General features: G+C 37.2%; 1 non-coding gene across 1 annotated transcript; it reads right to left on the bottom strand.

The window, feature by feature from the left end:
* Window positions 1–450: 450 nt before the first annotated feature.
* On the bottom strand, window positions 451–557 carry LOC121225883 (small nucleolar RNA R71). Its single transcript, XR_005923786.1, has one exon. It is a non-coding gene; the product is annotated as a small nucleolar RNA R71 (small nucleolar RNA).
* Window positions 558–12,881: the final 12,324 nt, after the last annotated feature.

Genomic DNA, 12,881 nt, shown 5'->3' with positions numbered 1-12,881 from the left:
CATCACTAAACATGTCTAGCAAATAATTTTATTCTTCAAACTTTGCGCATATAATATTAGTGAGAATCACAAAAACCGATGACATAATTCGTTAACCAACTTGTCTCCCCTTAATACTAAGAAAATTTTCAACATGACAATACTTTTTCAAAATTATAAATATATCTTGTTTCAACTTTTAACATCTAATGAAAATTCTAATTTTTTTCATCTTTATACTTGATGGTTCATCTTAGTGCAATATGGTGGAACATAAAATAAATATTGCACATCCAAATATTCTTAGATGAAATCTATTGGCTTATAAATGAAAATCAATTCTCATGAGAAAAAAATTTCTTATACGTTGGCTTGATGGAAATACAATTACATGTTTATTGTAAAACTATTCTTATATTAATGGTTAAGCAATTAATTGAAGGCATAGTTTTGCTACTTGCTAATACATCCAAATTGAGGAATGATATCTCTTCCTTTGTTCAGATCGATTTAGAGACCTTATATTATGCATAGGAAAGATACAATGATCTATTTAGAAGGTGCCCTCACCATGGGTTACCTTTATGGCTGCAAGTTCAAACCTTCTACAACGGTTTGAATACCTCAACTAGGCAATTAATTGACACAGTAGCCGATGGAACTATGAATAATAAAACACCCAAACTAGCTTATGAATTTATTGAGCAAATGACACTGAATAATTATCAGTGGAAAGTTATGAGGACAAAGCCGATGAAAGTTACCGATGCTTTAAACTTAGATGCGGTCACCATGTTATCACACTAGGTAGATTTGTTTAATAAGAAAATTAATCGTTTATATCTTTCCACGCAGGTACATCTGATGATACAATGCAAAATAAATGGATGAGGAATGACTAATCCAAAATGTTTACCATATGGTCCTAGCACAGAGAACGAGGAAGTCAATTATATGGGTAATAATTATAGGCTTTGAAATAACCCTTATAGTAAGAACTATAATGCAGGTTGGAGGAACCATCCTAATTTCTCTTGGGGTGGTCAAGGAGATCAGGGAGCACAACCCCCTCCGGGCTTCCAACAACCATCTTATCAGCAAGAGAAGAATCTAAAACTTGAGGAGATATTAGCGAAGTTTATCTCGACATTAGAAAACCACTTTGAAAACACTGAGGTAGCACTAAAAAATCAACAAACATCAATTCAAAGGCTCAAGAACCAAATAGGTCAGCTTGCTAAGTTAATTTTGGAAAGAACACAAGGTAGCTTGCCTAGCAATACTAAAACTAACTCAAGGGAGCAGCTTCATGCAAATAATGTTCGAGACAAAGAAGGGTTAGTTGAGTATGAAAAAAAACTAAGGCAAGAAATTGTGGTGAATAACGATAAGGCTGTGAAAGATAGGAAAGAGCAAAAGCTGGTTACCAAAGAATATAAACCTCGAGTGCCATATCCTAACACGACAAAGAGAGACCACACGAACAAATAATTTGGTAAATTTCTTAAACTCTTAAAAAAATTACATATTAACTTATCATTTGTTGAAGCTCTTTCGCAGATGCCCAATTATGTAAAATTTTTAAAGAAGTTGTTTTGCAAACAAACGGAAGTTAGATGATTCGTCGACTATGGAACTTAATGCAGTTTGCTCGATCATCTTACAAAATAAAATACCTAACAAACTGAAAGATCGATGGAGTTTTACTATTCTTTGTTTAATTGGTAGTTTAAATATTGATAATGTTTTGGCTGATTTAGGGGCTAGTATTAATGTCATGCCCTACAATATTTTTAAATAACTAGGTCTTAGGAAACTCAAACAAACTAGGATGAATATTCAATTAGCGAATAGAACCATTAGACATCCTAGGGGTGTTATTAAGGATGTGCTTGTTAAAATAGATAAATTCATTCTCCTGTTGACTTTGTTGTGTTGGATATGGATGAGGGTAGTGAGGTACCTTTAGTTTTAGGACGACCCACTTTAGCAACTGCTAGGACTATAATAGATATTGGTACAGGTGAGCTTGTACTTTGTGTAGGTAATGAGAAAATTATTCTCCAAGCACGTGATTCCGTGAAAGTTTCAAGTGAGCGAGATGATATGAAACGTTCTGTTAATGTGAGTAACCATGTGGCTCAACCTTCTTTGCAGTAAATCCCTCATGAAAACATAATGGAGCCATGTTTCAGTGAAGGTGACAGAAACAGAACAACCTATGAACAACAAATGGTTTAAATCAATGAATTAGATGAATGGCGAACACATGTCAAGGAGAAATCAAACAAGCACGATGAAGAGCCAAAGTGACGCCATGAGGAGCATGTGAATGGAACGAACCAATTTAAGGTTAGGGACAAGGTACTGGTGGACAAAACGAATCCACAAGTTGCCCTTTTAGAGCTCGAAGCAAAAGGATCAAACCCATTTATGGTACTGAATCTTTTTCTATACGGTACACTCCAGGTAACTCATTTTGAGTTCGATACGTTTAAGGTAAATAGTACTCAACTCTAACCTTATCTTGGTATTAATTTTGATAACGAGAAAGAGGAGCCTCAGCTTCAAGAACCACCCTAATCGTGCGCATACGAGGTAACTCGAGCTTAAACTCTAAATAAACCCTTCTCGAGAGGTATCCCAAGTGTTTAAAATTTTCTAATTCTTTTACTCCTATCGCATGCTAATTTAAAATCTAAAAATAAAAAATAGGGTTATGACCTACACGACCTAGACACACGAGCGTGTCTCAGGCCGTGTGCACAATAGGAGAATCGATAGTCAGTCACACGGCTTGGACTCAGAGGCACGTCCTTGGCCATGTGAGTCCTGCGACTTAATTTTTCCAATTTTTTGAAGGTTACACAGCGTAAGGTGCTTCAAACGACCTGGAGACACGACTGTGTGGCACACACGACCTAGACACACGGGCATGTCTTAGGCCGTGTGAGTACTGAAGCTATTTTTTAATTTTAATTTCAAGTTAGAGATTTACATGGGCAAGAAACACCACCATGTGCGAGACACGACCGAGACACATGAGTGTGTGTGAGATTGTGTGCCCCACACGACCTAAAACACGAGCGTGGGAGAACTAAAGGAACACGGGTTGGTACATGACAATGTGTGCCGTACGGCCTAGCACATGGTTGTGTGTGCCACACGGTCTGGACACACGGGCATGTCTGAGGTCGTGTGAAGATTGGGTTTGAATTGTTAATTGCACACGGGCTGAGAAGGATCCACACAGGCATGTGGCCCAACACGGGCCCTTACACGACTGTGTCACCCATTCAACCCTCAAACCTTAATTTAGTTTTACTTTCATCTTCTCCAAATTTTCCATCCCATAGGCCTAGCCACCGTCGACCCCCTATTACAACTCTGGCCACCCTCAATAGTTCCTCTTCCTCGTAAGACCGGCCACCGTCTCCTTTACTCCATCGCCGTGCACGGCCTCTCACATGGGTGTGGAAGAAGCGAAAGAAATCACACACGGCTTGGCACATGGCCGTGTGTGCCACATAGCCATGACACACGGGTGTATTCGTGGCTGTGTGAAGATTGGGTTGAAATGTTTAAAATGCACACTGGCCGAGGGAGTCACACACGGCCTTGTGGCCCAACACGGGACGTTTCATGGTTATGCCATATTTTTAACCCAATAACTCTAAAATTTTTTCACTGTCTTTTTATTTTTATTTTTCACCCTTACCACGTTCTCATTGTCCCTTGCCAGTCTGACCACCTCCATCCGTCTCCTCCTCACACTGTCCACCATTCCCCCTCATTTCCCTCTTCCCATCGCTGCACCCTAGCCACAACCCCACCCCAAGCCGCCCTGACCTTCCCCTTTCTCGGCTTCTCATCTCATCGCCCCCTCACCAACCAAAAGCCCTCATCTTCCATCTCCTACAACCATCCATAAACCTGAAGCCACCATCCCACGCTCTTTCCCCCCACCCCCGTGAACTGTTCCCATCGCAAACCAACCACCGTGCATAGCCCCCTCTCACTAACTGTCGTTTCCCCTATCACTCTGGTCACCAACCTTCCTTAGTCATTTCTTGTTTCCCTTTTCCCTTATTTTATTTTATTTACATATTTTATTTATTTATTATTCTTATATATTTCTATTTGTTTTTTATTCTTATTTTTATGTGTTTCATTATGTTCATTATTTTCATTACTCTTATTCCTTTGTTATTTTAGTTATCCTAGTAGTGTTTTGATGACTTGACTAATTATGCTTCTTTTTGTTTCTTTTTATTTATCATTTTTATTTATTATTATTTTTCTTAACTTAATTATTACTTATTTTTATTTTTGTGATGATTATGTCTCATTTTGGTATTTCTATAGTTATTTTGGGAGTGGATAATTTCGTATTTTAGTACTTCATATTATTACTGTTATTGATTAGTTTTGTTGTTTTGGTATTGTATTTTGGATTATTGTTTATACTATTTTTGTCATCAATTGATTTTCTTTCGTCAAGTCGTTGATGTTGACTTCGATTATTGTATGAGTTATTGGATTGCCTCTTTTATGATTGGTTCGTCCATTTGCCTAATTTGATTTGAATATTTTATTGTTTTCTTTTATTGCAGATTGTAACGCCCCAAAATTTGGGAATAGAAGTATTAGGCCTTGAGCAAGGGAACGGTTTGGAAATTGTGTACAAAAGTATGTCTGCTTTAGTGGTTAAGGGTCCTGAGAGGAATTGGAAAAGTCCTGGGTTCAAACCTGGGCTTTAGCAAAAATTTTGGTTTTATGTGGATAAAACCCTGGATGCTTGGATGTAGGCCTTTTAAATTATTGTGTTAAAAAAATGTCATAAGGATGCATGTGATCTAGTGGTTGTGGCATCATTAACGTTGCAAGGGAGCCTAGGTTCAAGTATTGGCTCTTACAATTTATTTTGGTTTTTTTTAAAGGAACCTAGACTTTGGCCTTTAGACCTTTTAGTTAATTGAAGACAAAATGTGACACAAAAGAGCTTGTGGTCTAGTGGCAAGTTGGTGTGTTGTGTAATTGGGAGGTTTGAGTTTCAAGTCTTGGATTGCGCAATAGGGTATTTATTTTGCTGCTTGAGTCTTGTAAGTGGCAGAGTTGGAGTGAAATACAGCCGAAGGAATTTTGAACTGGTCATAGAGGGAGTTGAGGAGAGATCGGTGGAGTGATAAGGGGAGAGATTTGAGGAGAGGATATTGGGATTTGGGGAGGTTGTTGTTGTGGAGAGTTATATATATCATCTCATTTGTTCCTTGTTCGGAATGGGGGAAGATCGGCGAGGCTTTCAAGGTATTTGTCGCTTTCTCCAACCTACATTGCTTCCATTCCTTACTAGTGCTAGTCGAGGTTGATTGGCACATTTCCTGGGAACCAAGGGTGCGATGATCATTGATTTTCAGAATAAGAATGTTCGGAACAAAGGGAATCTGCAAATCGCATCAAGTGTGTAAACTTCCCACTGTAACTGTAGAACATCAAAAGCCAAAAGCTGAAATACAACATTTAAGACCACACGAGCGTGCGATCACTGGTGTGGAAAGCCGAACTTACGAATCATGGGCAATACACTATGGGGGCCTCCATGAGCATCCGTAATGGGCCACTTTGGGCCGAAATGGGCTGTGTAAGCCCCTCATGGATGAAATCCACGAATTGTGACAAATACTAGACTGGGCTATGTAGATCTCATAGCCGTGGTGAAATCTGGGCTGAATAGGCCACACGAGCATGTGGGCCCACTTGGGTCGAGTAATGGGCCTTGGGCCCATTTACATTGTTATGACCAATTGGGTTACCTAAGTCGCTCAAGGCGACTGCAGACCTTTCGAGAGGTTGATATCTGGACTGAAATACCCTCAATGGGTAAAATTATTGAAATACCCCAAAAGGTAAAATTACCAAAATACCCTCGAAGGGTAAAATGATCGAAATACCCCCTATAAGGTAGAATGACTGAAATACCCTCGATGGGTAAAATTATCAAAATACCCTCGATGGGTAAAATTATCAAAAAACACTCGATGGGTAAAATTACTAAAATATCCCCGTAAGGTAAAATGACTGTTGTACCCCTAGGAATTGAGATGTGTGTATGACTGACTTGTTTTATGATATTTATGACTTATTCTGAGCATGGCATACTGCATGCACGACATACTGCATGGGACGCGCAGGACCTACCGATGGCTATAAGCCAATTTTGGATTGGCAGCTCTACTGTAATATTGGTTAGTGCTACAACCGGTGCTACATAAGGAGTGTAGGGATGGATAAGTCGATTTAATCCCCATAGGAGTGTAGGGTAGGATAAGAGATGGAGTGCAGGGTTAGTATGGGTATTTATGCATTGCATATAATGATTCTGATATATAAATGGGCTTAGGCCCAGATATATGTGATATGTGCCATTTGATATGGGCTCGGCCCAACTGAGGCTGATGGGGGCTAAGGCCCAATTGCCACCGTTACTGTATTGGGCTAAGGCCCACACTGATACTGTTACTGTTAAGGGATCAGGCCTAGACTGATTCTGTTTCTTTAATAAGGGGATTACACACTGAGTTTTCGTAAACTCACCCCGTTTTTAACCTTTCAGGTAATCCTCAACATTAGACGGTTCGAAGTTGTGAGGGACTCGGAAAGGGCCACACAACTGCACTTGTTTTATTCTATTTTGCTCATTTACTTAAGCAATTTGATTTTGATTCGGGTTGTAATAAGGCCTCTATAATTTTTGGATTTTAAATTTGGGATTTGATGTGATTGTGATTTATATTTGCTAGAAGTAGAACACGGTTTTCCAAAACCATAACTATTTTCTAACATTACGTTTCCGCACCTCAATTTTTAAATATCACGTTTTCGTAAATCATTTGCTTTAAATTAAGCTTCCGTAATAATAAGGTTTTGGCCCTAACTTTTAGGCTGGGTTTTGGGTGTTACACAGATTCCACTATGATGAACACTAGAAGAATGTTTACGGTCGCCGTCCCTGCTTCTAAAAAGTGGAAGACTCCGGGCGCGACCTCTTCCTCAGACGCATTTGTCGATGCCCGCCATCCATTCTTACAATTTCCACAGGGTCCCCAAGAGGATTTATATCAGCATCTTCCACAGAGGCCACTTGGTTTAGATTGTTGTATTGATTGGGTTGCTTTACAGTAGGTTCAGCTAGTTGATCGTATCCGCGCCATCATTGCTACATATCCTAGGGACCGATTCTTTTCCATCATCGAGCCCATATACATGGAGCTGACTTTGGATTTTTGTTCGACATTTCTCTTACAGCAGGTAATGACGACCCATGACGAGCCAAGCACTATTACTTTCAAACTTGGTGGTACAACGTGACATATGAGTGTCCCAGAGTTTGGAGTTGCATTGGGACTATACACTGTAGAATTCATGAGTGCTGAGGGGTTTCTCCGATTATACCAGCACATCCACTACTCGTCCTCTCTTTGTTGGGTAGATCTTACAGCGAGTATGACGCCTTGTGACCTGATTCGTTCGAAGGCGACTTCTTTTCCTTCGGCTTTGAGATATATTCATGCCATCTTGGCTAACACATTGACCTATCGGAGGGAGAGCACTGGAGTTTTCGGTACCACTAATGCTTATTTTCTATAGAGCATGGCCACGGGGCGTATTTTCGATTTAACCTACCTCATCGCTCTTGCCTTTCGCCATCAGATAGAGCGCAATAAGAAGGGTTCTATCTGTTTAGGCCTTTATATGACTCGAATCGTATGACACTTTGGTCTCCTTGACACACAGAAGCAATCATCCTCACTTACACTAGTAGGACAAATGTCCCCATAGGGATTATCGAGCATGAGCCATATAAGGATGATCGAGCAACTTCGTGAAGTAGATCCTCCTTAGTACCGATTGTCTCATTCTGACCCTCAGAATGAGCCGGATGACTTCACTGATGATGTCCCCTTCCATCACGAGGATCCACCTCATCATCTACATCAAAGTCACCATCTTGCTACATCTACTACTACCTTAGCGGACCTTTCTGAGTGGTTGAGTCACTTCGAGCAGCACTGTTTTCAGAGGTTCGATAGTATTGACGCAACTTTGTAGCAGATCTGTCAACATCTCCATATATCCTCTTTTGCCCTAGTGACTCACGATACCGATGCCTCTAACGATGAGGATCATTTAGTTTTATTTTTTCTTTTTAGTTTTATTTTTTATTTTTATGTTTATGTTTATTTTTGTTTTTAGTTATTTTATTTTTATTTTTATTTTCTTAGATTTCTTTAATTTATTATCTTTTGAACTAAATTTTTATTTTTATGGTTGCTTCTAATTGAGTTATAACATTTTAATCTTCTTCACTATTTGTTTTTATTTTCTTATTAGTTTTCTCAGAATCATGCACTACACTTTCTATTGCCTACAATTTTTGGTTTTCACTATTTTGGCAATTTCATCCATATTCAGGGCAGTTTTAGTTTTCTCTCTCTCTTATGATATTCTGCTTATTCTGTTTTTATGTCTGTTTGTACATTGAGGACAATGTACATCTTAAGTATGGGGAGGTTATTTATATAATTATTAGAAAATCCCAGAATAATATCTTGTAGTTAAGTAATTTTCTCGTACTTCCATTAGAATGATTTTTTAACGATTTGGGATTTTTGTTAATGTGTTTTGGGTTAACTTGTAGATATTTGTGCATTGAATCATTTAAACTTTAAGATATGATAGAATCGAGCATGATAAGTTATTTTTCAGAATTAAAAATTTTAGGCTGTTTCCCTGAATTAATGTATTATCTTAAAGTTTTAAATTTGCAAGTTTAACATCAAAAACCTTGATTTTTTGTGAGATTTTGAGCCTTTAGAGTATACATTTTTCTTTCACATTTTATTATTAGTTATGAGTGTTTCAATTTGATTTGTTATTCTAGAACTTGCTTCAATTATACATGTCGAGACCACACATTTGATTTGATATACTGAGATGATAAAGGCACTTAGGTTTTAACCCACTTATCCCATAAAAAGTTGCCTTTTTAATTAACCCTTAGTGAACCCCGTTGAGCCTAACACATTGTTTCTTGATTTACCCACTCATGTTAACCCATAACTCATTTTTTCATTGAGACTTTTTCCTGTTTTATTAACTCCCTTTTTGTCGAGATTTGATTGGGTTAGTTGCCTAACTATATTTTTCTATTTGATGTGCTGAATTATTTCTGATTGTTATAAAAAAAGAAAAAAATTGAAAAAATAAATAATTTATTGATTATTATTTAGTTCTATGTTGATTGAGCTTGAACAGTTAAATTCATATTTTGAGAAGAAGCTCGTTTTCTTATTCTTGAATAGTTCTTGATTGATGCACTTGTTTTTATTTCAGAATTTGTTTAATTTTTCTAGCTTGGTAATTTATCAACTCGATCTCAATTACAACCAACTTTTCTGTCATTTCTCCACACCCTTAACCTAAGCCCCATTACAACTTCTTAAAAACTTTTTGATTTGTGTATTATATCATTTTATAGTGTTGGAGATTTAACTTTCATGCTAGCCTATGGTAAAGACATTTCTTGTTCGACTATTGAGTGCATATTATTGAGCCTTAAACACTTTGAGTGCTTGAGTGAATCTTTAGTGTGGATGTCAATTCTTGTAGATTTTGAATTAAAGGTAATTTAGATAAAGGGAGATATTTATGGTTTCGTGCTTTAAAATTTTTGACTTGGATTGTTTGAATCTTTACTACCCTTTAAGTTGAATTGTCAATGCATGATTATTTGTGAATTATTTCGAAACATTATTGATGAGAATTACAAGTTAAGAAGAATTAATTTTAATATGAGTTCAGGATTTTGCTTAAGGATAAGCAAACACTTAAGTGTGAGGATATTTGATAAATGATAAAACTAACATATTTTAGTCTCAGTCTTAGTGCATGTTTGGATGATTATTTATGCAAATTGGTGAATTTAATGCTCATAATCCTTTGAATTCATGTTATTATACTTAGGTGAGCATTTGGGAGCAGAAGGAGTAAAAAAACAAGTAAAAATCGAAGAAAAATAGTAGATTTCAGGAGCCATACAGGTTGGACACACCCCCATGTGCCAGCTCGTGTCAATTTCGCACTCTGCTTCCCAAACACACAAAAAAACTCAATTTTTAGGCTTTCTGAGCATTCTAAAGTCTATAAATACCAATTGGAAGAATACATAAGGGAGACATCTAATATGATAGAAGAAAACACTCAAAGAACACCATCGGAGCCAACTCAAAAGTGGATTTCCATCAAGATCGAAGACCTCCTTTTAATTTCTTTTGAAGTTTTATAAGTTTCTTTGTTTCTTGTGGTTTTTTTGACTTTGAAATGTTTTCATTCAGGATTATGAACTAATTCCCTAGATACCTAAGGAAGATGAAACCTAAGAGGAATTCTATTATTTTATTTCTGATTTACATGATAAACACTTGATTCTTGTTCTCAATTATGTGGGCTAATTTCTTGTTTTAATATTTTCGGGATATTAATTCATGTTTAACGTGCTTAATGAAATGGAGGAAAAGTCCCTGTTCAAGAGTAGATCACACATAATGGAGTGGAGTTGCATGCAATCCTAGAAATAGGATGACATAAATCTACCGAATTAGAGTCAAATCTAATAAGAGAATCCATACATCGAGTTCATGCGACGATAGGGGTTTTGATTAGAAAGAGATATGAATTAATCAACCTAGAGTCAGTTGTTCTTACTCTTGAAAGAGATACTAACATAATTTAGGGATATTTACGGATCAAGACACAAGTGAATAAATTGTTTAATTTAGATTCATAATAATATGTGAAATTTAGGTGGATTCTTTCTTGGGTATTGTCTCTCTCATTGGTTAATATTCGATTATTTTCTTAATTCATTCTCTATTGTGTTCTTAGTTAAATTAGTTTAGTAATTTTAGTTTTAAAACCAATTACTCCAAATTGTAGGCTAAATAATAAAAAGATGGTAATTACTAATACTTTTAGTCCTCGTGGATACGATATCTTTACTCACCGTAGCTATACTATTGTTCGAAAGGTGCACTTGCCTTTGTCGTATTTATAGTTAGTTTGGTGATTGTCAGGGATATAATGCACCAGCATTGTTAGCACAAATTGCATACTATAGAGATTGTGCACAATCAAATTATTTTAAGAAATAATATTCCAAACTTTGGGTTGCACATATGATACATGAGCTCATATATTATTTGGTTATCATCTAAAAATACAAGTGACTTCTAACTTTAGCTGGTACTAGTTTAATATTTTTTCCAAAGAACTAGTATTGATGATAATTATTAAAACATAACTTATTATTCTTCAATAAAATCATATAAATTTTCATCAAATTATTTTGCATCATCATTGACTCGAGATGGTCTAACCGGTCATACAAACACAATGAACTTCTTTTCACTATATCATATGTCAATCATATAAGTGTAACGTATTCCTTCGAGGAATATTCAAATTATTTCACAAAAGTTCCAACATTCGTACAAACAAATATATACTTAGATGTGAAATGAATGCAATAAGTAAAAATATTCCAAACCAACAAACCAACCAAAACACCACTCTAACCACTCTACACACCACAATTGGGCTATGGCAAGCCCATCCACCCACACACCACGATAGTGGATCCAAGCCACTCAAATAATAGGAATATGCAGTTGAGCTGACATATATAAATATATTGTAGTAATATCGTGATAATAAAATATAGCAGTTAAACTATCGAATCAGACTTCTTTCTCTTAAAACATATCCCATACCCAAATTCAAATGCAAATAGTTTACAGAAATGTATAATCTTATTTGCTAATTTCCTTAACCATCATCCTTAATGACAAACAGCCCAGACTAACCGAATCAAATCAAACATATTCGTAAACAGTTACAACATCATGAACCACATTCTACGTGCGATTAACAAACACCACATTTAAGCATTTATGTAATTAACATAATTAAATCAAACAAACTCACAAACAAAACTAAAATCATATAGTAATAGTCTTTTACTAGAACTCCATCGAATAGTAATGGTGTCCCAAACACATTTACAGAGGCTTAAACAAGCGTTGGATTACACATAAACCAAAACGAGTCAGTTATGAACAAAGAATAAAAACGGCAAAAATAGGGCCACTAGACCATGTGGCCAGGCCGTGTGGAAAGGTCCAGACCGTGTGACAGGGACACACGACTGTGTGGCCAGACCGTGCAACTCACTGTGCTGTGTGACAAAATTAACACATTTAGGAAGCACGAAAGACATGGTTGTGTGGCTGAGATACACGGTTGTATGGATGAAACACACGCCTGTGTGACAGAGATACATGACCGTGTGGCTGAAACACATGCCCGTACGCGATAAAAAAAATCCCCAAATAGGGTTAACATGGTCGTGTGGCTCACTGCAGACAGTGACTCGAGAATAACCTAGTTTCTACAATGACCATATGGTTGAGTTGCAAGACTGTGTGGCTAGATCGTCTAACTCACTTTGCCGTGTGCCAAAATTAACACATGTAGAAAGTAGGGAAGACATGGTCGTTTGACTAAAACATACGCCCGTGTGGTTGAGATATGCGTCTATGTGGCTGAAACACACGCCTGTTTGGCAGAGATACACGATCGTGTGGCTGAAACACACATCTGTATATGATCGAAAAAATCCCAAAACAGGGGTCACACGGCCATGTGGCTCACCCCTAACAGTGTGACTCAAGAATAACATAGTTTCTACAGCGGCACACGACCGTGTGGATCACCCATGTACGGCATATGCCCGTGTGGCCCTGAAACCACACAAAAATTGACTAAAGTTTGTGAAATTCATCAAC

The sequence above is a fragment of the Gossypium hirsutum genome, chromosome D13, assembly GCF_007990345.1.
Source record: "Gossypium hirsutum isolate 1008001.06 chromosome D13, Gossypium_hirsutum_v2.1, whole genome shotgun sequence".
In the NCBI taxonomy this organism is placed as follows: Eukaryota; Viridiplantae; Streptophyta; class Magnoliopsida; order Malvales; family Malvaceae; genus Gossypium; species Gossypium hirsutum.
This window is presented reverse-complemented; position numbering and strand designations above follow the sequence as displayed.